Here is a 26,130-nt window from a genome sequence, read left to right on the forward strand (position 1 = left end):
ATAGATAAGGGAACCCCCGTAAAATCATCAACAGATTTTTAAGCAGAAACTTTATAGTCCAGAAGGAAGTGGCACGATATATTCAAAGTACTAAAAGGAAAAAACTTCCAAACAATAATACTCTACCTGACAAGGTTATCATTCAGGTTTAAAGGACAGATAAAAGAGTTTTCCAGATAAGCAAAAGATAAAAGAGTTTATCGCCACTAAACTGGCCTTATAAGAGATGCTAAAGGGACGTCTTTAAGATAGGAAAAAGGCATTAATTAGTAACCAGAAAACATGAAAGTATAAACCTCACTAGCAAAAGTAGTAGACTAATCACTTATAAAGCCAGTATGAAAGTTAAAAGATGAAAAGTGGTAAAAATACCTATATGAAGTTAAGGGTTACACAAAATCAAAAACTGTAAAATGTGACACAAAAACATAAAATGTGGTGGAAGGAGGAGTAAAAATGCAGAGTTTTAGAATGAATTCAAACTTAAGTTGCTATCAACTTAAAATAGACTACTATATAAATAGCTGTTATATGTGAGCTGCATGGTAACCACTAAGCAAAAACTTATAGTAGATAGTACAAAAGATAATGAGAAAGGAATCTAAACATAACACTAAAGAGTCACCAAATCACAAGGAAAGAGAGCAAGGGAAAAAGAAAGGAACAGAGAAGAACTACAAAACAAGAAAACTATTCCCAAAATGGCAATAAGTGCATACCTATCAATAATCACATTAAAGGTAAATGAACTATAAGAGACTCACTTTAGAGATAAGGACACATACAGACTGAAAGCAAAGTAATAGAAAAAAAATTTAATGCAAATAGAAACCAGAAGAAAGCTGAGGTATCTTACTTATAACAGACAAAATAGGCTTTTAAATAAAGACTGTCGGAGCACCTCGGTGGTTTAGTCAGTTAAGGTTCCGACTCTTAATCTCAGCTCAGGTCTTGATCTCACGGTCATGAGTTCAAGCCCCACATTGGGCTCCATGCTAGCCGTGAAGTCTATTTAAAAAAAACAAACAAACTAAAGACTACAATAAGACAAAGAAGGGTCTTTGATGATGAAGTGCCCAACCCCACAAGAGGATATAATATTTATAAATACTTATGCACCCAACATAGGAGTACCTAAACATATATAGCAAATATTAACAGATCTAAAGAAAGAAATTGACAGACATACAATAGTAAGGGAGTTAATACCCACTTAAATCATTGAATAAATCACCCAGACAGAAAATTAATAAGGAAAAATTGGCCTTAAACAACACGATACCAGATAAACTTAATATGTACAGCATGTTCCAACCAAAAGCAACAGAATAAACATTCTTCTCAAGTACATGTGGAATAATTTCCAAGACAGATCATATATTAGGCCACAAAACAAGTCTCAATAAATTTAAGACTGAACTTATATCAAGCATCTTTTCCAACCACAGTGTTGTGAAACTAGAAATCGATTACAATAGGAAAAATGAGAAGTCACAAATATGTGGAGGTTAAACAACATACTATTGAACAACAAATGAGTCAATAAAGAAATCAAAGGAGAAATTAAAAAATACCTTGAGATGAATGAAAATGGAAATACAACATACCAAACTCTATGGAAAGCAGTAAAAATAGTTCTGAGAGGGAAGTTCATAGCAATACAAGCCTATATCAAGAAACAAACATCTCAAATAAACAATCTTAACTTTCCACTAAAGAAACTATAAAAACAACAAATGAAATCAAAAGTTAGTAAAAGGAAGGAAATAACAAAGATCAGAGTGAAACTAAGTGAAATAGAGACTATCCAGGAGACTGAATCAGTAAATCAAAAACCTCCCAACCTCCCAACATACAGTCCAGAACCAGACAATTCCCTGATGAAGTCTACTGAACATTCAAAGAAAATGTAATATCTATCCTTCTCAAACTCTTCCAAAAACAGAAGAGGAGGGAATGCTTCCAAACTCATGTTATAAGACTAGCATTACCCTAGGACCCAAACCAGACAAGGACACCCCCCACCAAAACACACACACACACACACACACACACACACACACACACACCAACAACAACAACAACAACAAAAACACAAGCCAATATACCTGATGAACACAGATGTAAAAAATTCCTAACAAAATATTAGCAAACCAAACTCCACAATACATTAAAGAAGATTCAACAATACACGATAATCCAGTGGGATTCATTCAGGGATACAAGGATGGTTCAACAGCTGCAAATCTATTAATACATTAACTATACATACTACACTAAGTGATATACTACATTAACAAAATAAAGGATAAAAATCCCATGATCATATCAACAAATGCAGAAAAAGCACTGACAAAACCAAACATCCATTTATGACAAAAACTCTCATCACAGTGGGTATAGAGGGTACATACCTCAACATAATAAAAGCCATCTAATAAGCCCACAGCTAACATCATATTCAACAAGATAAAAGTCTTTCCTCTAAGATCAGAAACGAGCCAAGGATGCCCACTCTCACCACTACTGTTCAATATAGAATCAGAAGTCCTAGCCAAAACAATTAGGCAAGAAAAAGAAATAAAAGGCACCAAAATCAAAAAGAAGTAAATCTATCACTGTTTGTGAACAACATGGTTTCATATATAGAAAACCCTAAAGACTCCACCAAAAAGTAGAATGTAAATTGATATAGCCATTATGTCAAACAGCATAGAGGTTCCTGAAGAATTAAAAATAGAACTATTATATGACCCAGCAAATTCCACTCTTGAGTATATATACAAAGAAAACATGGGACGCCTGGGTGGCTCAGTTGGTTGAACCTCTGACTATGACTCAGGTCATGATCTCATGGTTCATGAGTTCAAGCCCCGTGTTGGACTCTGTGCTGACAGCTCGAGGCTGAAGCCTGCTTCGGATTCTGTGTCTCCCTCTCTCTTGCCCCTCCCATGCTCACACACTGTCTCTCTCTCCTTCTCTAATCTCAAAAATACATATTAAAAAAATTAAAAAAACAAAACAAAAAAACAAAAACACTACTTATAAAACATATATGTACCCCTTTGTTCCCTGCAGCATTATCTACAACAGCCAAGATATGGAAGCAACCTAAGTATTCATCTACAGATAAATGGACAAAGAAGATGCAATGTACATTACATAATATACATTATATATCATACACACCCATGTCACACACACACACACACACACACACACACACACACACACACAGTGAAATACTATTCAGCCTTAAAAAATGAATGAAATCTTCCCATTTGTAGCAATATGTATGGACCTTGAAGATATTATGCTAAGTGAAATAAGACAGAGCAAGTCAAAGACCATATGATTTAACCTATATGTAGAATTTTTTAAAAAACAAACAAAACACGGGCGCCTGAGTGGCTCAGTCGGTTAAGCATTTGACTTCAGCTCAGGTCATGATCTCATGGTTCATGAGTTGGAGCCCCATGTCTGGCTCTCTGCTCTCAGTGTAGAGCCCGCTTCAGATCCTCTGTCTCCCTGTCTCTCTGCCTCTCCCCCATTCATGCTCCCTTTCTCAAAAATAAAAAATAAACATTAAAAAAAAAACCTTATAGACAGAGGTGATAGAATGGTGGTTGCCAGCAGGAAGGGCGAATGGGGGAGATGGATGAAACGGATGAAGAGGCGAAAAGGTACAAACTTCCAGGTATAAAATAAGTAAGTCATGGGGACGTAATATACAGCATGGTGACTCTAGTCAATAATGTCATAGTGTATTTCTGAAAGTTGCCAAAAGAGTAAATCTTAAAGGTTCTCATCACTAGGGGAAAAAAAAAAAACTTGTGTAACTTTGTATGGTGATGGATAGTAACTAGGTTTCTTGTCATCATTTCATAGCATATACAAATATCAAATCATCATACTGTACACCTGAAACTAATATAATGTAATATGTCAATTATACTTCAATTAAAAAAAAAACTAAAACTAAATGTTAGAGAGGATGTGGAGAAATTTGAACACCTGATATAAAATAGTCCAGCCACTATAGAAGACAATATGGCAGGTCCCCCAAAAATTTAATATTGAGTTACCAGGGGTGCCTGGGTGGTTCAGTCGGTTAAATGTCCAAGTCTTTTTTTTCTTTTTTAATGTTTATTTATTTTTGAGAGAGACAGAGACAGAGTGCCAGCTGGGGAGGGGCAGAGAGAGAGGGAGACACAGAATCCAAAGCAGACTCCGGGCTCTGAGATGTCAGCACAGGGCCTGACACAGGACTCGAACTCATGAACTGTGAGATCATGACCTGAGCTGGCTGGCCACTTAACTGACTGAACCACGCAGGTGCCCCAATTGAGCATCCAACCTCTTGATTTTGCCTTAGGTTTTGATCTCATGATTCATGAGATCAAGTCCCGCCATCAGGCTCTAAGCTGACAGTTGTAGAGCCTACTTGGGATACTCTCTCCCCCTCCTCTCTCTCTCTCTCTCTTTCTCTGCCTCAAAATAAATAAATAAAACATTAAAAATTAAAATAGAACAGAACTGCCATATGAGCAGCAATCTTACTTCTGGGTGTATATCCAAAAGAACTGAAAGCAAGATCTCAAAGAATTATCTGCATATGCATGTTCACAATAGCAGCATTTTCCACAATAGCCATGTAAGTGAAAGCAACCCAAATGCCCACAGAAAAATGAAGGGATAAATGAAATTTGGTATATACCGACAATGGAATATTTTCAGCCTTAAAAAAGAAGGAAATGCTGTCACATGCTACAACATGGGTGAACCTTGAAGATATTATACAAAGTGACATAAGCCAGTCACAAAAAGACAAATCCTGTACTGTTCCACTTAGATGAGTTATTGAAAGTAGTCAAACGCATAAAATCGAACGGTGGTTGTTAGCGCGTTGACAGGACAGAGATGGGCGCTGTTTAGTAAGTACAGTGTCAGTTGTGCAACATGACAAAGTTGTGACGATCTGCTGCAAAACAATGTAAATATACTTAACACTACTGAATGGTACATTTAAAAATGGTTACAATGGTAAATTTTATGTTGTGTTTTCTATTACAATTTTTAAGGCAATAAGGCATAGACAATAAGTGACATACATGAGGTTATGAAGTCAGAATTCAGTCATGAAGTACAGATAAGATTCAGAAAAGCAAAAGAGAGGAAAGTTCAGGTAGAAGATCCAACCTATTCAAAGGTGTTTGGAGAATAGAAAATACTCAGGTGAAAAGGCAAAGAAGAGTAGAGTGGCCCAGATGAAACTAGAAAAGTAGATTGAGGATCATTTGGTAAGGTGGTCAGAACTCAAGGACAAGTCTCTGGTAACAGAATAAAGCTCTGGCTGGACTGACCAGAGGTGACAGGATGTCATCAGGAACAACTGTTACAAGACTGCTCAATGCTAACCACAGAAGGCTGGCTTAAGGCAAATAAAATGCAGATAGAATATTTCTAGACACAGTCTAGGCACACGTGAGGTGGGTCAAAGGGAGCCCATGGGCGACCTAATCAGTTGAGGTTCCCATAAATGAAGACATATCCTAGAAAACCTTTGACCTACAAAACCTAGAAAATGAAGATATAACCTAGAAAAGCCAGTATGGACTTACATTACCTTTGAATTGTATCAAGGTAAAATTTTTTCACTCCAAATGTTTTAGGAAGAGAAATTAGAAATTATCTCTTGGGGCTCCTGGGTGGTTCAGTCAGTTGAGTGTCCGACTTTGGCCCAGGTCATGATCTCCCAGTTTGTGAGTTTGAGCCCCGTGTCAGGCTCTGTGCTGACCGCTCAGATCCTGGAGCCTGCTTCTGATTCTGTGTCTCCCTCTCTCTTTGCCCCTATCCTGCTTGTTCTCTGTCTCTCTCTCTCAAAAATAAAAATAAACATTAAAAAAAATTTTTAAAGAAAATTATCTCTTACATCCTTCCTCCAAAGTTCAGTTTTTTGCTCACAGAAAGCATATATAAGTAATTATCTAGGCAACCAATAATCATCATTTATTGCTGAATATTTACATGAGGCTATGTGAAACACTTAACTGTTAATAAAAGATAAATCTTAAATATGATAAGAAAGCAGATTCACAAATTCATACTAATTATGAAAGACAAAGGAGAAATTTCTGTATTTCCCATCTGAAAAGTAAGGTTAATACTGTGACATACTTCAACTTTAATCAAAAAATAGAATTTCAAAACTTACATTTCAAACAAACACTTGTAACCATTACTAAATGTGTGATATTGATAGAGACTTTTCATACTATACTGATGTTAGTTGTAAAGAATAATTTTGAAAAAACTCTTGATACTTTTAGAAGATATTTCAACTAGCTTAGACCTGAAGGCTTTGTCTACAAATATTTACATTCAGTTTTACTTAAATTATCAGTTTTGAATTCCCAAACCATAACCTACAGCTTTGCCTTCAAAGCTACTAGAGGTTAAAAGATTTTTTTAAACGCCCTTGTGAGGTCACAGAGGCTGCCAAGAGGCCAGTAAGAGAAAGCAGACCTCACTGCCTGAATGTCAATTATCCAGCCCCTGGGCACTCGCTCACAGAGTGCCACAGCTTAAAATCATTATAAAGATAGCATTAAGACAATTAAACAAATTACTTGGAATCAAGAGTACTTAAAATCTATCCCTAACGTGAATAAAAGGTACCAGAGGACAACCTCAGAAATTGAGGGAAATTACAGAAAAGTGTTACAACATGAGTAAGTACTCATTGGTTTTCTCCTTGCAATTTAAAGTTTTTCAAGCATTCCAGAATCAAACCTTTGGGTATTTCAGTAATGCATACAAACTAGAGAAGGTCTTAAAGTATTTCAGTAATTCACAACACTCAAAATAGCTTGTGTATACAGTAAACCAAGTTGTTTGAAAAGTTTTTGACTATTCAGTGTCCTTACTAAAGCAATCAATCTTTTTTTTATATGTGTTTACCTTGTACTATTTTTTTAAAACAGTGGAGTGTTAAAGATCCTATTCTCCAGCATGCAATTATAAGTGAGTAATATAATAAATTATTAAATCCTGAAGTCCAGAAAATCCTAAAAAGAAGACTCTGAGGTAAAACTTTTTTTTTTTTTCAGAAAAAAACAAATCCACAGCACAAAGGGAAGAACATAGATTCTCTTCCCTTTTTAGAAGTGTGTGTGTGTATACATATATATTTATATATGTTTACATATATGAATAATATATATACATCATAAATCAACAAGCAGAACACTGACAAATATTAATAATCTTGAAGGTGAAAATATTTACATATAGAATTATGAAGTCAATGCCAATCCTTGAAATAGCAGAAAAAACCAACAGTTCCAAGTTCCAAATATATATATATATACATATATATATATATATATGTATATATATATATGTATGTATATATATGTATGTATATATATATGTATATATATATGTATATATATATGTATGTATATATATGTATGTATATATATGTATATATATATGTATATATATGTATGTATATATATGTATGTATATATATGTACATATATGTATATATATATGTATGTATATATATGTATATATATATATATATGTATATATATATATATATATACATATATATATATTCCCTACCAGGAATAACAGCTTTACAAAGACATACACATTAATTTATTTAATCTTCACAATAAGCACATGGTCCTTTACATGGAACACAGTGCAGGCCAGTGAAGAGCCAAGTCTTGTAGTCAAAATAGTCCCCGGGTATGAATGCCAGCTCTGTATTTACTGACCTTATGATCTTGGGCAAGCTGCTTACTTCTCCAAGCCTTGGTTTCCTCATTTGTAAAATGAGGATAATACCTAGCTCATATGTACTGTAATAAATAGATAACAGAATACCTCTGTCACACACACACAGATCATCACTATTTACAGATAAGTGTCTGAAACTCCTTGTAAACTAGAGTCTACTTGAGGACTGTGGCTATCCATCCCCTCATCTAAGGCTATTTCCACTGTCCCTAACTGCTCTTCAAGAGCCTACCACAGGACACCTTCCAGCGCTGACATGGGAAATCCCAAACTGAGTCATGTTACCCTTCTTTGCATCATCTCAGTTTTAGAGAAAAAAGTTCCCAGAGTAAGGTCAGAATCCAATGCAAGACCTTTAAGTATGGTGGAACAATTATCAACTTGCTGTGCTAACAGAGGATAATGTTTTCTGGAAGAATATCAAATGCAAAGGTAACACAAAAGTCTCATTGTAACAAAAACTGAAATTTACTCTCACATACTCAAGAAAAGTTTAATTAAATGATAAAACATTAAATCATTTCTTTTCCTTCCCTAACAAGACAAGCCAAGGCACTGAGAAGAGAAAAAAAATACTAAGGATGCTATTAATCCAAAACATGCACAAGCTTAAAGTTAACGGTTCCTATTATAACAGTAATTCCATAATCATCACGCAGCAAATAGCATAACCAAGTAAAGATGTTCTCTATCACAAATGGTAACACTGTAGTTTTTTGTTTGGTTGAAACATTTCAAAACATCTTGGCTGGAAACAGAGAGAAAAGGAAGTCAATACACTGAGAGCAACATCAGCAAGACACTACACAGACACAGTGATTAAGAACTAGTGTTTGACTATGATGGCCCTTGAAAGCCAAAAACCTATTCCTCAAGACAGCATTCCAAATTTAGTGGAAGAAAATCACAAAAACAAGCCCAAATACGGCACTAAGTTCATGCTGCAGGAATCCACATAACATGAATTTTTATCCAAAGGTTTAAAAGAAAAATTTAGTTAAGACTGGTCATAGTTTACAAAAATAGAATTTTAAAAGGCTATTATTAAGGACAATAAGATAAATTTCTTTTCCTTAAAATCTAAATTTCTCTGTAGCTTCTGTAAGTAACATAACTTTTGAAACACACAATGCATGTTTTCAACCCTATTACCCACAAGGCTTGCTAAATATCACTTGAAAGTACTACTAATAATTTATTCAATCTGAAAGATATTCTGCTTTACACAAATACTGATCAGAACTCAAAGAGAAAGAGGTGCTACTATTCTTTATAATCACTCATTCGGCTTTGCACCTTTAGAAAAAATAAAGGCTGACAATATATAAAACATGTACCATTCTATAAAAACTAAACTTTTTTTTTTTTAAGTTATTTAGAGAATCAGAGAGAGTGAAAGCAGGGGAGGGGCAGAGAGAGAGGGAGAGAGAGAATCCCAAGCAGGCAATCAGGCTCTGCACTGTCAGCACAGAGTCCGACCCAGGGCTCGAACCCATGAAGTGTGAGATCATGACCTGAGCCAAAATCAAGAGTCGAATGCTCAACTCACTGAGCCACCCAGGCATCCCTAAAAACTAAACTTTTAAAAGAAACGCTCACATGAGGTCAAGGAAAATAACAAATTAAAATGTTATTTGTTAGGAAAAGGTTTTGTACTTAGAAAAACAGTCACAATTTATTTTATAATGAGTAAAAGTGAGTATTTCAAAATCAAACGGGCCTTTTGAACCCACACAATATATATGGAACACGCTTCTAATTTCAGTCAAATCTAAAAGAGGAAGAAAAATATATCTATTTTATACCTGTTGAAGTATAGCCCAGATGCAAAGCTGAACACTGAAGATACATGCTATCTGAACAGCACAGATTTAGACAAAGTAGTTCAGATTAAAGAGCTGGCCATATATACTTAAAAGTCTACATTTGATCACTTAAGAAAGGCCTCAAAGAAAAAAGGAAAGGGTACTTCAACATGTGATCTGGAAGAAATTTTAGCATCACAGGAAAAATTTGACTTTCTTCTGGTGCTTAGTTATATAAAGGAAAAAGGTTTGAAGAAAAAAAGTATAAAATTGTTTTCATACAATATATGAATAATGAATCCAGACTTTAAAAGAAAAGCTGTGGAGGTTTTATCTTTTACAGTATGGAAAAAATAAAATTAAATTCACAAATTATCATTCCCAGTTTCTAAGATAGTAAGAAATTAACTTAGACAAATTACAGCTTTTTTAATTAAAAGAGGTTCTAGAGAAATTTAAGATACAGTCTCTGATTTTTAGCATACTCCTCAGAGTGCTCTAACATTTAACTTTTAAATAATCACTCCATGGCAAATCATACCACTATGTAAACAAGCAGAACAAGAAATTAGAAGTTACAGAAGAAATTCAAGTCCAGCATTCAATCCATCATGTCTAGTCTGCCAAGTCAGGAATCCCTAAAATGAAATATTTGTCTGAGTAAACTATAAAGTCACTAGTTGAACATAAATACCTTCTTATCCAATACTTTTGGTTAATAATAAGTCATATGTATTCTCATAAATTCAAACATTGATTCTAATGCTCCAAGAATATTTTTACCCTGCCTATTACTATCATGGCATTAAGCATTGTGGGTTTTGTTGTTGTTGTTGTTTGTTTTTTGGGGTTTTGTGGGTTTTTTTCGGTTGTTGTTGTTGGGTTTTTTGTTTTTTTGTTTCTGTTTTTGTTTTTGTGTTTGGTCTTCCCTCTGCCTAGAATGGTCTTTCTCTCAAGTACAACTGTTAAAGTCACGCTTATCCTTCAACACTGAAAACAAAGAATACTTCTTGGTCCCTTCCAAGGAAACGTGATCCTGTTAGATCATGATCCTGTTAAATTATGATCTCAATATGCAACTAGAACTAGTCTTCCAAACTACAATGATTATACCTAAACCATAAACATGTATTGAGCAATGTGTCAATCACTTTCTGAAGGTTATGAAAAATTTTGTGTCCCAAAGGGTTCATAAACAAGTATTTTCAATTTGCCCCAAAACAAAACAAAACAAAAATAACAAAATATAGATAGCCAAAGCCTGAGAGGCAGGCAGGGAGGATACACTAAGGCTATTCTTGGTGAAAACTGAGATGATATTTAAGCAAGACATAAAATGTAGGAATAAAGAGAAGACTCAAGATTAAGATACTACAGGCAGCAAGAATTAGAGATTTGTTCCCAGATTCCTGGTTTCAGTGTTTGTATATCTGGTAATGTCCTGTGTAGGGATGTCACTTATAGGTAATAAATAACAACAACAACAAAAAAAGACTAAATTTTACGGAACTGATCATGAGTTCAAATTGGGCATACTGAGTTTGGGAGGTATTATGAAATAAACAAAAAGACTGAAGCCTTTAATGAGGGTCAAGACTTAAGGTGGGAGACCTGTTCTGTGTTTTGAGGCGTGCTTGTGAATGGGGCATCAGTCCAAAGAGTAAATCATGCTGGAGTAAGAGATAAAGCAGTTTCTCTGAACCTCAGTGAACACATTTACAAGGCATGTGGAAGAGCCAGGAAAAGAACCTAGCAAAGGGGAAGCCATATAAATAAATGAGGAGAGGATAATATTAATAAAAAGTGTCATTTTCATTGGATACAGGGAATATGCCAGCACCTGAAACAAGTGTTTGGGGAATCTGGCAAATCAGTAGTCATTAGTGATTTGGTGAAAGCAATTCCAGCTTCAGACAGTGAAATAAACAATGAATGGGTGGTCAGGAACACACACAAGTTCTTTCCAGAAGGAGAGTTAGGGCAGCAGTTAGAAGCTGACAATGGGTCAAAGAAGGGTTTTGCTAAGGGAAAAGAGTTTATAAAAAAAAAAAAAAAAAAAAAAAAGGAGTTAGCAGAGAAAGAGGGAAAGGGAGAGTGAAAGTAGAAAATCATTGAATATTATTTCAATTTGGAGAGGAGGCTTACACTCAGAAAGAAGGGAAGGCAATATGACTATATGGGAATATAGGTGGATGTTAATATGAAGCAGAAAGCTGGTGGCCCATGACCTGTATTCATGCAGTTGAAGAAAAGAAATGGTCAGCCTTTGAAAAGCTACAAGGATATTCAGATGTAGAGAGCTTGAGTTGATAGAGAGTGACGTAATCCTTATTAGAAATGGGAGAGGGAGCAGATGAGGGGAAAACACAAGCTCTGTAAACGAATGAAGATGAGGCTTCAAAGACAGATACTGGATGTCATCTTGAAGACAATGGGAACCATTGAAAGATATTAAGAAACAGCATGAGCAGATTCATGTGTTGAACTATATGCTGCATGTTTATACTAGCTTTAACAAATAAAAATCTACATTTTTCTGAATTGATAGAGAATATACCCATAAAACCTGATCATTCCTTAAAATTCCCCACTATAGGGGGTGCCTGGGTTGCTCAGTCGGTTAAGCATCCGACTTCAGCTCAGGTCACAATCTCACAGTTGCAGGTTCAAGCCCCGTGATGGGCTCTGTGCCGACCTCAGAACCTGGAGCTTGCTTCAGATTCTGTGACTCCCCCTCTCTCTGCCCCTCCCCCACTCACACTCTGTCTCTCTCAAAAATGAACATTAAAAAAAATTTTAAAAAATAAAACTCCACATTGTATTCAAGTGTAATGTTTGTAAATCATAAAACAAACCTCAAATACCACTAAACTATTTTCTCATGTATAATGTAAAAATATGTATTTAAATAGAAAAAAGTAGTAAGTTGATTTCTTACATGTTGACCTTATTTATAATTTTAAGCATGATTTAAGTAAACGGGCTAAAAGGGAATCAGGCAAGTTTGAGTTTTTGTTGACATTTATCCTCTTGCCCTAATATTTTCAAAACAAAAAGGCACCTTGAGCTTATACCTCTTTTGTCAAATGCAATAATAGAGAAGTCAAGTCCCTAATATACCTTGAAGAAATTCTAAGAAATTATCTGCATAAGTGCAATTTAAGTCCTTTAATAAGACTCTGACTCTTAATAAAGGATCCATTTCTAAAAAACACACAAAAAACTAAAACGGCTCAGAAACAGTAGCTAATAAGCACTTCCTTCCTATAGGATTCAGGTCACCTTAATATCCAAAATGATTTCCCAATCCTCCCTCTATCTCTATTCTTCCCCACACCTCAAATCCTTTAAAGGGTACCTTGCTGTTGACTTTTTTTAAATAATTGCAATCTTCCTTAATTCTGATTTTTATTCTGACATCTTCCCACCTGCCAGCATTTATTCTCAACCTGCCATAAGGAGATCCAAAATGGGAGAAGGTCTTCTGAAAACTGGATTCCAGTAATTACAGTGGTAGGCACCTAAACCACAGACAATTGTTTCTTTGCAGTATTGCTACTGCAGCACATATTCCTTGAATTTTGCCCATTAAAAATGTTGAAAACTAAAAACATAACCTGACCTACTATCTTTCTTTACTTTTCTTTGTTTTATAAATACCAATAGGATATTAACTAAAATCTATAATATGTATAGAAACAATTCAAATATACAATTCATCATGTATATTTGAATCTACCTTCCATTACCTTTAACCTCATTACCATGTACTGAAATCTCATTCTGCCTGACAACCACCCATTACTGTGTAGTCGTGTAATTAAATACAACTTCTAATGGGCAAGTATGAAATACATACCAATATTAGAAGATGCTGTATGATTATTTAGAAACGGTTTCATGAATGTAATATGGAGCAACTCTGAAATGTGTAGATGAATCAAAAAGATATCTGCCCCTTTTATTTGTATAATTAACAATATTTCTGAAATAAGTTTGAGTCTGGTTCTCATCACAAATGATTCGAGTAAATAAAACACAGCCACGTTGTCTCCTAGAACTTGAGAAAAATTATATCATAAAATGTTTCTCTGCAAGAAAAGTCCATGTTAAAATATATTATGTCAAAATGAAACATTAAAGGAGAATACACAACCTAAACTAGAAACCAAATAGCAACTGCAAAGTAAATTCTGAGTACTACTATCTTCTTCACGTTTCACTGTGAATAGCCTGAACATCCTAGAATGTTTGTGGAAAAGAAAATCCTAATACTGTTATTCACCATTCCATGTTGCCAAGAACAGGGTCCTTCACTGTCCTGCTTAACTTCTTGTGGTCACCAGCACCAAATAATATCCTCCAGAGCCTGAGAGAGTCGGTCAACTATCTAGAAGCACCATTTCTACACTAAAATTTTGCATTAAAAAAATGTGTCTGAAATTTACAATGTTCTAAGTCCTCTTTTTTTTTTTTTAAGCCTTTTTCAGCCATGATGAAGTACTGGTCGATAGGTATTACGTGGACACAGGCACTACACAGTTACCACTATTACTATCTCCACTGAAATATATAGTTTCCTCATAACTAAAGTCTAACAAGCAGTAAATACAAACTGCTTACCTACCTGCCTGACACTTGGCTTAAGATAATCCTATTTTATTCAAACAACAGGCTCAGGGAATACACGATGTGAAACGACCTCGGGTTACTCCTAACACATGAATGAAACTGTAAATCGCTGAAGTCTGCTCACTTATATCAATTTAGATCATTTCTAAATTTCTCATTCAGAAAATAGATTAGCTGCAATTTTACAACTGGCATGGGTTTACCGGGTAACTTTTTTGCTCTGTGCAGTAACAAAGAGTACTTATGGAATATCAAAAATCATTATTTGTCTATAGTCACAAAGTTTGCAATCTAGGTTGGTGATATGTGTTTTGTGAGTTCAAGCACCATGTCTTTACCTCGGTAATAAGAAAAAGGTAGAACAGGAGGCTTGACAAGGTAGACAGAATTCAGGTGGTTGTGTGGAGAGTACCCAAGACTTCAAAGGGCGCAGGTGAGGCATACCAAAGGATAAGTTCAACCTTGGTTGAAGTGGAATACAAACACCAAATTGGGTCAGAAAATACTCTGGGGTGAAGCAGGTGATATCAAGTTCAAATCAGCCTTCAAAGATAGACAAAGAATTCAGTTACACACCACACACTGTTCTAAGCACCTCGTATGTATTATCACATTTAATCGTCTAACAGCTCTGAGAGGTAAGTTATTCTGTTATCCCAACTTTACACATGAGGAAACTGAGACACAGAGGTATTAAACAACTTAACCCTAGATCATCCAGCTAGTAAAGAGCAGAACCAGGATTTGAACCCACTTTATTTGCAGCACCTTTTCCCATAATCACTGCACCATACTATCTATAACTCTCAAGCCAGAAGTGAAAAACATACACTTATGTGAAGGAATAAAGAACAGAATGGAATGAAACAGAATGGGATCTATGAAACAGACAGATGTATGAACTTGGACTTTAGGTAGACTTGGTCCAAGAACTTCTTGTTGCGTGGAATGGCACCAGAAATGCCTACAATCAAGAAGATCCAGGTCTGCCAAATTCCAAAGTTGGTTTGAACTATTATAAAACCAAATCTGCTGTAACCTAAATGCTTAACAGGAAGAAGAGCAAACTCCTCTGAAAATTAAAAAAAGAAAGTAAGATCGATAAGTAGCAGACAACTTCTTAAATTAAAAAAAAAAAAAAAAAGGCATATGCCTGGTTACACTGAGACTGATAGATATAAACAATTCAATTAATCAAATGAATACTTATGCCTCAGTTTTTAAATTTTCTTGATCTAAATTAAAGCAAACCTATTATGTGAACCTGATATTCAAAAGCTAGGCATTAAAACAACAAATAAGAAATGGCCCTTGTCTTCAAGAACTGCCCTGAGATTATGTATATCTCATTCTATAATATCTGATGACTATTTTGGAAATAATATTTGCTCATCATCTGAATATTTCTGGATCTCCAAATGCTTCTAAATATACAGCTTTGGCTCTTCAAGTTTGTAGCATTTATCAGCTAATTCTCAGACCATACTTTATTTCCTCCGTACCCAAAAGAAACCAAAGATTTCCCCGTGGTGAAAAACATCTATATACAAAATGAAATAACTGCCTCGTTAATTAAATTCTTTCAACCTTCAATTTCTACCTTCATCAGAAGTACTTCCACTTAGTTTAGGAAGTGTTAGGGAATCATTTGTAAAGGGAGAAAAGGGGCAAAAAAAAAAAAAGTGCTTCTCTTAGCCCAATTAGGAAGTTTAACCAAGGAGGTGGAATTTCAAATCAAAAAACCAAGTTCTAATTAGTTACAGATGAAAATCCCCAAAACCACCCTGATCACAATACAAATCATTAACCAAGAGCCTGGAAACCCAGAAAGAGAAGGATTTTTCATGATAAAATGGAAATGATTTGCTTTTGAAATCCTAACCACAACACCCTTATTAAATAATTTGCTCACAGACTGGGCCAAAATAACTAAAAAATGTTTTGTTATTTTCACAGATATCTTAAGTATTAGTACTGAGTATTGCTGCATATTAACTCTACAAAAAAATGTATACTGAACCCAGTTGTTTTAAGGTTTATCATCTTTATGCCACCTGGTTTGAGATGCGTCTGCAAAACTGCCACACTACACTGATCAAAGTGTTCACCAAATCAAGAATGCAGGAGTTGACCATATGAGTATTCCAGTACTTTCTATCTTTGAATGTTCCACAAATAAATGTGTACAAGGTATTCTGAAATTATGTCTCACCTAGCAAATTAATGTGGGGGTGCCCTTAAACACACGACAGTCCATAAAATAAGGCTGCTTTATGGACTTGTCAGTATAAAAGCATCCCTCATGGGAAGGGCATTAACAGTGTGCGCTATGGTCTTCAGTTTAAATCAAAACAGTGAACCTGAATAATTGAGAAATATAAAAGCCGTTTTTTTAATAAAAAGATTAACCAGAACATGCATTTCTTTCAACTTTACAACTTACAGTGAATACTACCCATTCCAACAAAGTATAGCCTCTTGATGCTTACTTCTCACACCTCCCAATGTAACTTGCTCTACACAGTCTGATGGGGGCACAATTCAAATTCTTCAAAAAGGCCATGATCTAAATCACTTCCAGATTTGCTTCTGTTAGTCTAAAATTCTTGCATTAATAAAATAATATGATTATGGCAATAGCCAACTATGTGAACATGCTTATCTATTAACATAGCCACAAAAAGAAAGGTAGTCATCTCTATAAGAAAAACAAAGAAGAGAAACAGGACAACAACGAACAAAAATTCTTTTGGACTTAATCTCATCTGTGAATAATTAGACGAATTTAGGTTGATTTGGGAGAGGTGGAAGAAAGACTCTGAAGAGATAGGATTACAGTGTCTTCTACTTTGATGTATTAAAAAATGAAGAAAATGAGGAGGAAGAAAGATTAAACACACATACATGTGTGTGCATGCATACAGGCTCGCACACACACACACTTTCAACCATCACAGGGACTAACCTCCCTGTCCCATTTTTCACTTGGTTGGGGTTAATGACAAGTAAGATAAGGGTTGTATTCAGTTCTCTGATTAAAACAAAATAAAGAAACAACAACTATTTTCACTCTACTTTGGCTCAGGATAACTTACTTTTTTGGTCTATTGGAACTCATTCACAATAAAGGAGGAACTAATTCTGTGCAAGATGGAATACTTGGTCAAAATATCTCCTTACACCTTAAAAACTAAATGCCGGGGTGCCTGGGTGGCTCAGTCGGTTAGACGTCCAACTTCAGCTCAGATTGTGATCTTGCAGTTCATGGGTTCGAGCGCTGCACAGGGCTCTGTGCTGACAGCTCAGAGCCTGGAGCCTGCTTTCAGATCCTGTGTCCTCCCTCCTCTCTCTATGCCTCTCCCACACTCGTACTCTCTCAAATATAAATAAACATTAAAATATATACATACATAAAAATAAATGTCTATTCTAAAATCCTGTAACAGCATACAATCACGACATGAATTCCATCACAATGGCTCTATTTTATGCCCTCTAATGACTATTGAATTTTATAGGCAGAATTCTTCAAATTTCTCCTTTTTAAATACATTTGCTGTACGTTCTATTAAAAAAAAGGTATTGCATTCTTATTAAAGAAATTCCTGTTGAAGAAAAATTTAGGAGTGACATATAAGTATATAACAATTTCACCATTCAGAGATCATTTTAAATTATTTGGTGTATTTACTTCAATTTCACATATATATTTTTTTTTATTTAACATATTGTTTCCCAAACTGGTATTGAAATAACATTTTTCTGGTAGATGTTAATATAATGTTAATATCTGTTCCACTAAAAGCAATGTTCTGTGGTATTTAAAACAGTATAAAAAGGTTTAGGCAATGTTAGCAGAAATCTATGGCAGCTTTCTCAGACCTATAAGGTGCTAACATTTACTAGGACTTAATTCATAAGAAATGATTTGGGAAGTAAGTCATCTGGAGAGCAAACATATTTCCACATTTACTTCCCACTAAATACATCTTCCTTCTTCATTATTAGCTCTCAGCTTGGGATACACTGAAACTACATTATATTGGAAGGATATTTCCATATCATTAGTTTCAAAACCATGATTTTAGGGCTATAAATTATCACTAACTGTCTCATAGGTTATCAAAATTTTTCCTATTTGTTATCCTTATAAGCAAATCTTATCACATATCCATGATTGTAACCTTTAGATAAAGCACTAACCTTTTTAAGAAAATGTTACCAAACTATCGAAATGACTATACATTTCAAACAGGACTTTTCCACTGAGCTTCTATCAAAAGGGTATTTTGGGCGTGCCTGGGTGGCTCAGTCAGTTGAACGTCCAGCTCTTGATTTTGGCTTAGGTCATGATCTCACAGTTGTGGGATCAAGACCCATGTTGCACTCCGTACTGAGCGTGGAGCCTGCTTGGATTGATTCTCTCTCTCCCTCTCTGTCTGCTGCTCACATGTGCCCTCTTTCTCTCTCTCAAAACCAATTAAGTAAACTTAAAAAAAACGGGGGGGTTCACTTGTTTAATATATGTTAGTTAATTTGATTGGCATAAAGTGAAAACTCATTTTTATTTCCATTTCTTTGCAAAACAGGCTGATTTTTTTTTCTTATTTTTATCAGCCACTTGTATTTATCTTTCCTAGACTGGACTTCAGTTCTCCTTCCCCATATTTATTATCTTTTATCTGTTTTTTATTCTTGATCTTTCTTTGAAATCTAAGTTCCTGAAGCTGGTTCTTCACATCATTGATTTAGTTCTTCAAAACATGAATTCTTCCTTCTTGCCTCTTCTGCAGAGTTGAATCCCACTTTCCCAGTTTTTTTGTTTCCTGCAATCTTGCCTGAAATATGAGTTAGTTCTCTCCTTGCAGCTGTCTGCAGCAGGTTCACAGATACCCTACCTACTACCTTATGTTATGTTAAACTGTTTTCTAAATGTTCTAGTTTTGTAAATACTCCCTAAAATGTGCTTTTCTCGTGCATTTTCAGAAAGATAGGCCCTTACCCTGAAGTACAGTATCAGTTAACAAATCAAATGGTGTTCAGGTTTTCTGTTGCCTCTTCCTGTGCTGGTGACAGTGTCCACCATCCAAAGAAGGCTTGGCCTGGCTCACTGTGCTCTTGGATGGTTATAGAAATCCCTTCACAGTGCTGTAGCAGAGATATAGATTCATAGGAAGAGTCAAAAGTCCAATTCTCAGTGGCCATCAGGCATTAATATAAAGCTTGTCTTCTGGATGGCAAAGGAACCTTCTCCTAACAGACTGCCAATCTGAAAAAGGATCACCTGAAATCTAAAAGGCCTACCATTCGGTTCTCCACTCCCACTTTGAGTCCATTACCTGGGAGACATCTTCCTTTCAGGATGCAGTGGTCTGCAGCTCCCACTACCCTAATCTTTAATGTTCTTGCTGTTTTCTTTCTTCTTAAAGCTGCTGGACAGACAGAAAAACTACGAGAACAGAAGCATAAATGATGGTAATATTATAGCTTCCTCAGAAAAATAGCCGCCCTTGCAGCAAATGGAGAGCTGCCCCATTTCCTCAATGTTTCAAGATCGTGGGTGTCTGAGCAAGCAGATGTTACAAAAGAAGCAAACTACATTTGCTACTTTATACTGATTAGTTTCATTAGATAATCCTGTTTTTCCTAGTCTAGTTCCTTGTAGATGGGGGAAATGCATCAAAATTTCTAGCAATTGAGTATCAGTCTTTTTTTCCCCCCATTACTGAGTTTGTTTCTAGGTCTTCATTAATCTCTTAGCAGAAAATTAGAAGAGGCTATGTCAGCAAATGCAACCAAATGCTATTTTTAATGGGAAGCCTCTCTAAATTTTAAATATAAGTTCGAATCTGATTATTTCACTGCCAAGCACAAGAACTCATTTGATCCACTAACATAACTTTATTTTAAATAAATTTATTAATGCTGAAAAGAATGCAACACACAGGAGACCAGAAGGCAATGTTGATCTCAAAGTCACAAGTATCACCAATGCAGAAATGCAAATTCCTCTTCTTCACAGGTAACTGGCACCCGGAGAATAAAAGTAGACTTTCCTGTTAGTTGAAGTTGAAGGTGGTTACCAAAAAAATTAGCATTATCCTCTACTTTCTGGGTGTTATTACTCATATAGTTTTTGCTAAGTACATGACAGTGTTTTTGTATTTTCTATCATTCTAGAGCACACAGGCTAACCACGCTCATTTGCTTATTACTGATGAACATCATGATACTGGCAAGTCTGAAGTACTTGGCCCCATCAATTTCTCATTACCATGTTGACATTTAAATAACACCAAGTAGAGATTCTACATATGGCTCACTTTCACATCCCACACATCTAGCTAACTCTAAAGAATGGAAAATAAAGAGGAAATGTAGATAAATACGTTATTAGAAAAGAGATAGGGAGAGCTTCTCTGAAGGTCTGTCCTGGACACATTTTAATGGTTATAATCCACCTTTGAAAAGATTCATGTGAACACCAGTGAAACTTAACAGCAATTGCTGTAAAGTCAAAGAAACCTGATATAAAATACGGGCTCTACTACCTAATCGTTGTGTGACCTTAAGCAAGGTAATTAACCTCTCTATGGCTCTGATTTCTGTTTTGTAAAATAAAGGTATGAATAATGTGTGCTTCCTCAGATGGTTAAAAGACTTAAAAATAAAAGATAGGGCAAGTAACGTAACTGCTAGATAAGTGCTCTATAAATGTTTGGCATGATCACCGCCCCCCCCCCCCCGCCATGTATTCTAAAATAACACAATCTTTACATGATATGGGATTCCACTTAAAGAAGATGAAGAAAGGATGTCTTTGGTAGTCACCCACAATGATTTGCTAGCAACGGATAATTTGCTTAGATTTATTTTCTCACTGAGATTATTTTAGCTTGCACCATTCAAGACACCTTAGATGGATTCTGAGAAACAACTGAATCGCTTGTCCTTATCAATTACATTAAAGTATAAGAAAAACTGAATAGAGGAAAAAAACAACCAAAAAAAGCAAACAAACAAAAAAAAACACACACAAAAACTACTGATGCATCAGAAAATAGGCCCTATATTTAAAAGCTTAGCTTAGGGGCACCTGGGTGGCTCAGTCGGTTGGGCATCTGACTTCAGCTCAGGTCATGATCTCGCGGTCTGTGAGTTCGAGCCCCGCGTCAGGCTCTGTGCTGACAGCTCAGAGCCTGGAGCCTGTTTCAGATTCTGTGTCCCCCTCTCTCTCTGACCTTCCCCCCATTCATGCTCTGTCTCTCTCTGTCTCAAAAAATGAATAAACGTTAAAAAAAGAAAAAAAAAGCTTAGCTTGGAGCAAAGGTTCTCAAGAAAAGCACCTAGGACTGTCCTCTTTTTCAAAATAAGTGATCACATTTTTGGCTTGCACATGCTTTTTATGGGCTGAGAAACTTATGTCAACTGCAACACAAAGGAGAGTTCCAAACAAAGCATTTCCCCGGGTCCCTCACACCTTTTGAATGAATGACTAGAGACTCATGAGGGTGAAGTACACATTTATAATTATATGAGTCTAGAACCTTACTCCATTTTACATAAATACATAGCATTTTAGGAAAAAAATTAATATGCAATGAATTCTTCAAGAACACACAACTATGTTAACATGTTGATTGCTTCTGACAAAGCTCCAAGCAAAACGAAGCTTTGTCAAAAGCAATCAACATGTTAAGAAAAGACACATAGGGTACATGAATGGTTCAGTTGGTTAAGCATCTGACTCTTGGTTTCAGCTCAAGCTATGATATCGCAGTTCATGAGTTCGAGCTCCACATCGGGCCCCACGTCAAGCCCACGCTGACAGCATGGAGTCTACTTGGGATTCTCTTCATCTCTCTCTGCCCTTCCCCCTGTTATCTCTCTTAAATAAATAAATAAGAACTTTTTTAAAACAGTCACACCCATTATCTTAAAAGCACTTGTTTTTGAATTGCTAACACAAATATTTTTAACTTGTATTTGTAGCTGTGGTCTTCTTAGTGATGCCACATGTCTGTACAAGAATCTACCATTTCATTATTCCTGGTACAGTCATGCCTAAGCATTTCCATATTGAAATTGTTATTTTTGAAAATGTAGCTGTTAAAGTCTTTCATAAAAAACTTTCATATAATTTCTCCTTCATAAGAGACTTACAGTAGGGTAACAAAATAATTTTTTTTTTTTTTAATCATTTCAGGATACTCAAGGACTGTTATAGACGAGGCAGCATGGGGTTTGAAGGAAGACAGCACTAGCATGAAAAGAACTTCACAGATGACCCCAAACATATGAATGCAGCCCAGAGGAAACACAAGTAACTCAGTTACTTTCCTTCAAGTACACAATGAATAAGAAAGAGTAACTTAAACTTGCATTAAGAAAAATTTAGGTTAGGTATTTTAAACACCTCCCGCAAAAAAGGGCTGTAAATCGCCACAATGACTGAGAAATTTCTTATCAGCATACTTCAGCCATTTAAGAATGTGATAAACAAAAGCTTTGTTAAAAACTAAGTTGTACCATAAACTGTGGCAATTCTATAGTAATTCATTTAATACTTTAATGGTTCAAAATGTTTCAAAATGAACTTGTACAAAATTCAGTCTTCAAGTAACAACTTGGGAGCTTTTACAGTGATGTGAAAGAAATGGTGGGCGGGGTGTGCTATCTGTTCAGAACGTTTCAAGTTTGATGGCGGCCTGTGCTGCTGGTCTAACCATGACCTCTCCTCCCCACACCATCCAAAGTCAGGGAGAAAAACAGGAAAAAAAGAAAAAATAACACTGGCACTGAAAACAGCAGAGCTTATTTTGGGTACCTCTTAATCTAAATACAATGAAAGTTACTTTAAGAAATACGGATTCAGCATCACACATCCATATATATGTAAGCTACACCAGCCCCCACAGATATTCTCGTCACAGAAGTATCATAAAACCACTTGCACCTTTCATCCAAAAATGTAATGGGGGATGAAAAGTAGTTTACCAAACTTTGAGATTCACCATAAGGTAAAATTCAGCTATTAAGTATTTTGAATTCTTAGATTTACAACTGAATTTATTAATTCAATCAATAAAAATCTCTGGAGTTAACAATCTCACATATGTGACAGCTGTATCGGTGAGGCTTCAAGTTGGCATGAATCTCTCCGAAGGGGACTTTCTGTTACTTTTACTCCATGAATTCCAAGTTTGGTAAAGTAAACAAATTACCCTTTTTAGGTAACAAACATTTGCTCGTTTTTAATAAATCAATCATACACTACTTTAAATCAGTACTTATGACCAGGGTAATATGACTATTGGTACCAATCTGCATTGCAGGTCCCTAGGAGTCTGAACACTCCAGACTGGGGACCATGGGTCTATAATGTATTAAGCTCTAAAAACAAAATAGAACTATTAAAAGCAAACCGATTTTTCACAAATGGACTCTCAATTTTAAACCACCCAATATTTCTTTGTCTAAAACCCAGAATTTTCCCTGTAGCTGAAATTCCACACATGGTCTCCATATCCCCAAAGAAATGCCCTTTCCAGATGAGTTCCTAAGAACAGAAGTATGTTTCTTCGAAGTCAGCAAGCTATTTATAAAAAGTACAGTAGCCCCCAAGGGAAGATCAATTGGCAAGTATAAAATTACCTTTATATAGTGTAGTAGCTGCTATGCCCTTTCTTTTAAGGAGGACAAATACAACAATGATCAAAAAAATAAGGCATGTGGAACGTGATAATTTTAATATGGTGCCTGTCATTACAAGAGGAAAATACTACTGATTTTCATGACCCTGTAAAATATTTGAATTACCAACTAAACTTGCAAGTACATAAATATCATAAAGCCAAATAATGTACTTTCATTACCACACCTATCATTTGAAACTAGAAAAAGCAACATCTTAAATGTTAAGATATCTTATTTTTAGTAATGTTAAAACATAGCTTACTGATTTATGTAAGTTCTTCAACATGTAAATGGTTTATATTGAATATATGCTAAAATTTCCGTCATTGCTTAAAATTAGACATAGTAATGTTCATATATATATATATATATATATATCTGTGCGTGTGTGTGTACATATTTTTGTCTATACAGCTTAATTTGAATTACTTTTCTTCCAAACACTCACTGAAGACCACAGATGATATTTAAAACACTGTCCAACTGATGTGGCCTGCACATACCCAGGAAGAATGGAAAATGGCCAAAAAGAACCAAGACAGCCATGCCAGTGCATCTGGACTAAATTCTGTACCTCCCTACACTTGATCTACCTGTAAGAACCATACTCCCTTGGTATTTGTAAGAAATGCTAATGTCACCGTGCATAAATAGGTAACAGGGGGGAAATGCGTTCACTCTTAACACAAGTTACTGAAATAATCTCTACTTTCTTCATCTTTGTCCCCAATCTATATGACCCACCACAACAAATTTTTATTAATAACCTACTATAGGCCAGACTCTGTGCTAGGCACTGGGGAGAAGAAGATGTACAAGACAAACAAGATCCCATGTTCACAGAGTTATTAACACAAAGTTTATAATCTAGTTGGAGAAAATAATTGTGTTTATGTATGTTTGTGGCTCCTTCTTTTATTGTAGAGTGCTTATTATATGTCAAGCACTAATGTGACAGCTTTAGGTTACCTCAATTGACTCAGTATCTGCATAAACACATACATAAAAATTCAAGTAACCATTCATTAATGAAAAAAATAACAAAAGAATAAACATTAAAAGATAAAATATGATGAACAGCTATATAAATTAGAAGTATGTGTTCAAAGAATATCAGTTACTGCATGAGGAAAATAAATTAATTCAGGAAATGATAGAATAAAAGTAAATTCAGATTAAATATAAGAAATATGTTCTAACACTAATATTGAATACTTCTCCAAAACTAAATTCTATTGTCACTCAATTCTATCCTTTTAATCTAAAATACTGTGTGTCCATGTTAATCTAATGCAAAATTCAAACCAGAAGTATATTTTTAAACATGCAACTTAAAGAATTTATGTTAACCATATTACTAAATCGTAAAGTTCAGCAAATTATAGATCATTTCTTTTTAAGATTTATTTATTTTTGAGAGAGAGGATGCACATGAGCACAAGTGGGGAAGGGGCAGAGAGAGGGGGAGAGAGAGAGACTCCCAAGCAGGCTCTGAGCTATCAACGCAGAGCCCAACTCGGGGTTCAAACTGACCAACAGTGAGATCATGACTTGAGCCAAAATCAAGAGTTGGATGCTTAACTGAGCCACTCAGACACCCCTATAAATTATTTTAAATTATCATCCTTATCAGACTTCATGGAAACCAATGAACTTGTTTGACCAAGTGCCAATTTGAACCGTCCTTATCAAAATTGTCTAAATATGGAAATCTAGCATATCCCTCTATGAGGATGTTAACTTTTGCATGGACTGCCAGATGAATTTTCTTACTCTACCAGTTTACCAATGGGGTTTGCACTATGTTCATTAGTCCTATGAGGATCATCCTTTCACCAGCCAGAGACAGCTGTAATATTTACTAATACAAAAGTCTGTGAATTTCCAAACAGAAGCATCTATTTATTTAACAAACTTTTAGTGATCACCTTCTACAGCAGTTAATATTTTTTTAATACTATCCTCAAAATTGTTTTTATTTTTATTTTTTTAAATATATGAAGTTTATTGTCAAATTGGTTTCCATACAACACCCAGTGCTCATCCCAAAAGGTGCCCTCCTCAATACCCATCACCAACCCTCCCCTCCCTCCCACCCCCCATCAACCCTCAGTTTGTTCTCAGTTTTTAAGAGTCTCTTATGCTTTAGCTCTCTCCACTCTAACCTCTTTTTTTTTTTCCTTCCCCT

The 26,130-nt window shown here is 35.4% G+C and overlaps 1 protein-coding gene and 1 long non-coding RNA gene across 3 annotated transcripts in view; one reads left to right on the top strand and one right to left on the bottom strand.

Annotated features, from left to right (window-relative positions):
- The window catches only part of BMPR1B (bone morphogenetic protein receptor type 1B), a 412,316-nt gene that overhangs the window by 303,713 nt on the left and 82,473 nt on the right, over nt 1-26,130 (bottom strand). The gene's annotated exons all lie outside the window — the stretch shown is intronic.
- Nucleotides 6,555-24,599, top strand: LOC122218031. Its single transcript, XR_006201806.1, has 3 exons — nt 6,555-6,731; nt 22,453-22,569; nt 24,396-24,599. It is a non-coding gene; the product is annotated as an uncharacterized LOC122218031 (long non-coding RNA).

Source organism: Panthera leo, chromosome B1 (genome assembly GCF_018350215.1).
Source record: "Panthera leo isolate Ple1 chromosome B1, P.leo_Ple1_pat1.1, whole genome shotgun sequence".
Lineage (NCBI taxonomy): Eukaryota > Metazoa > Chordata > Mammalia > Carnivora > Felidae > Panthera > Panthera leo.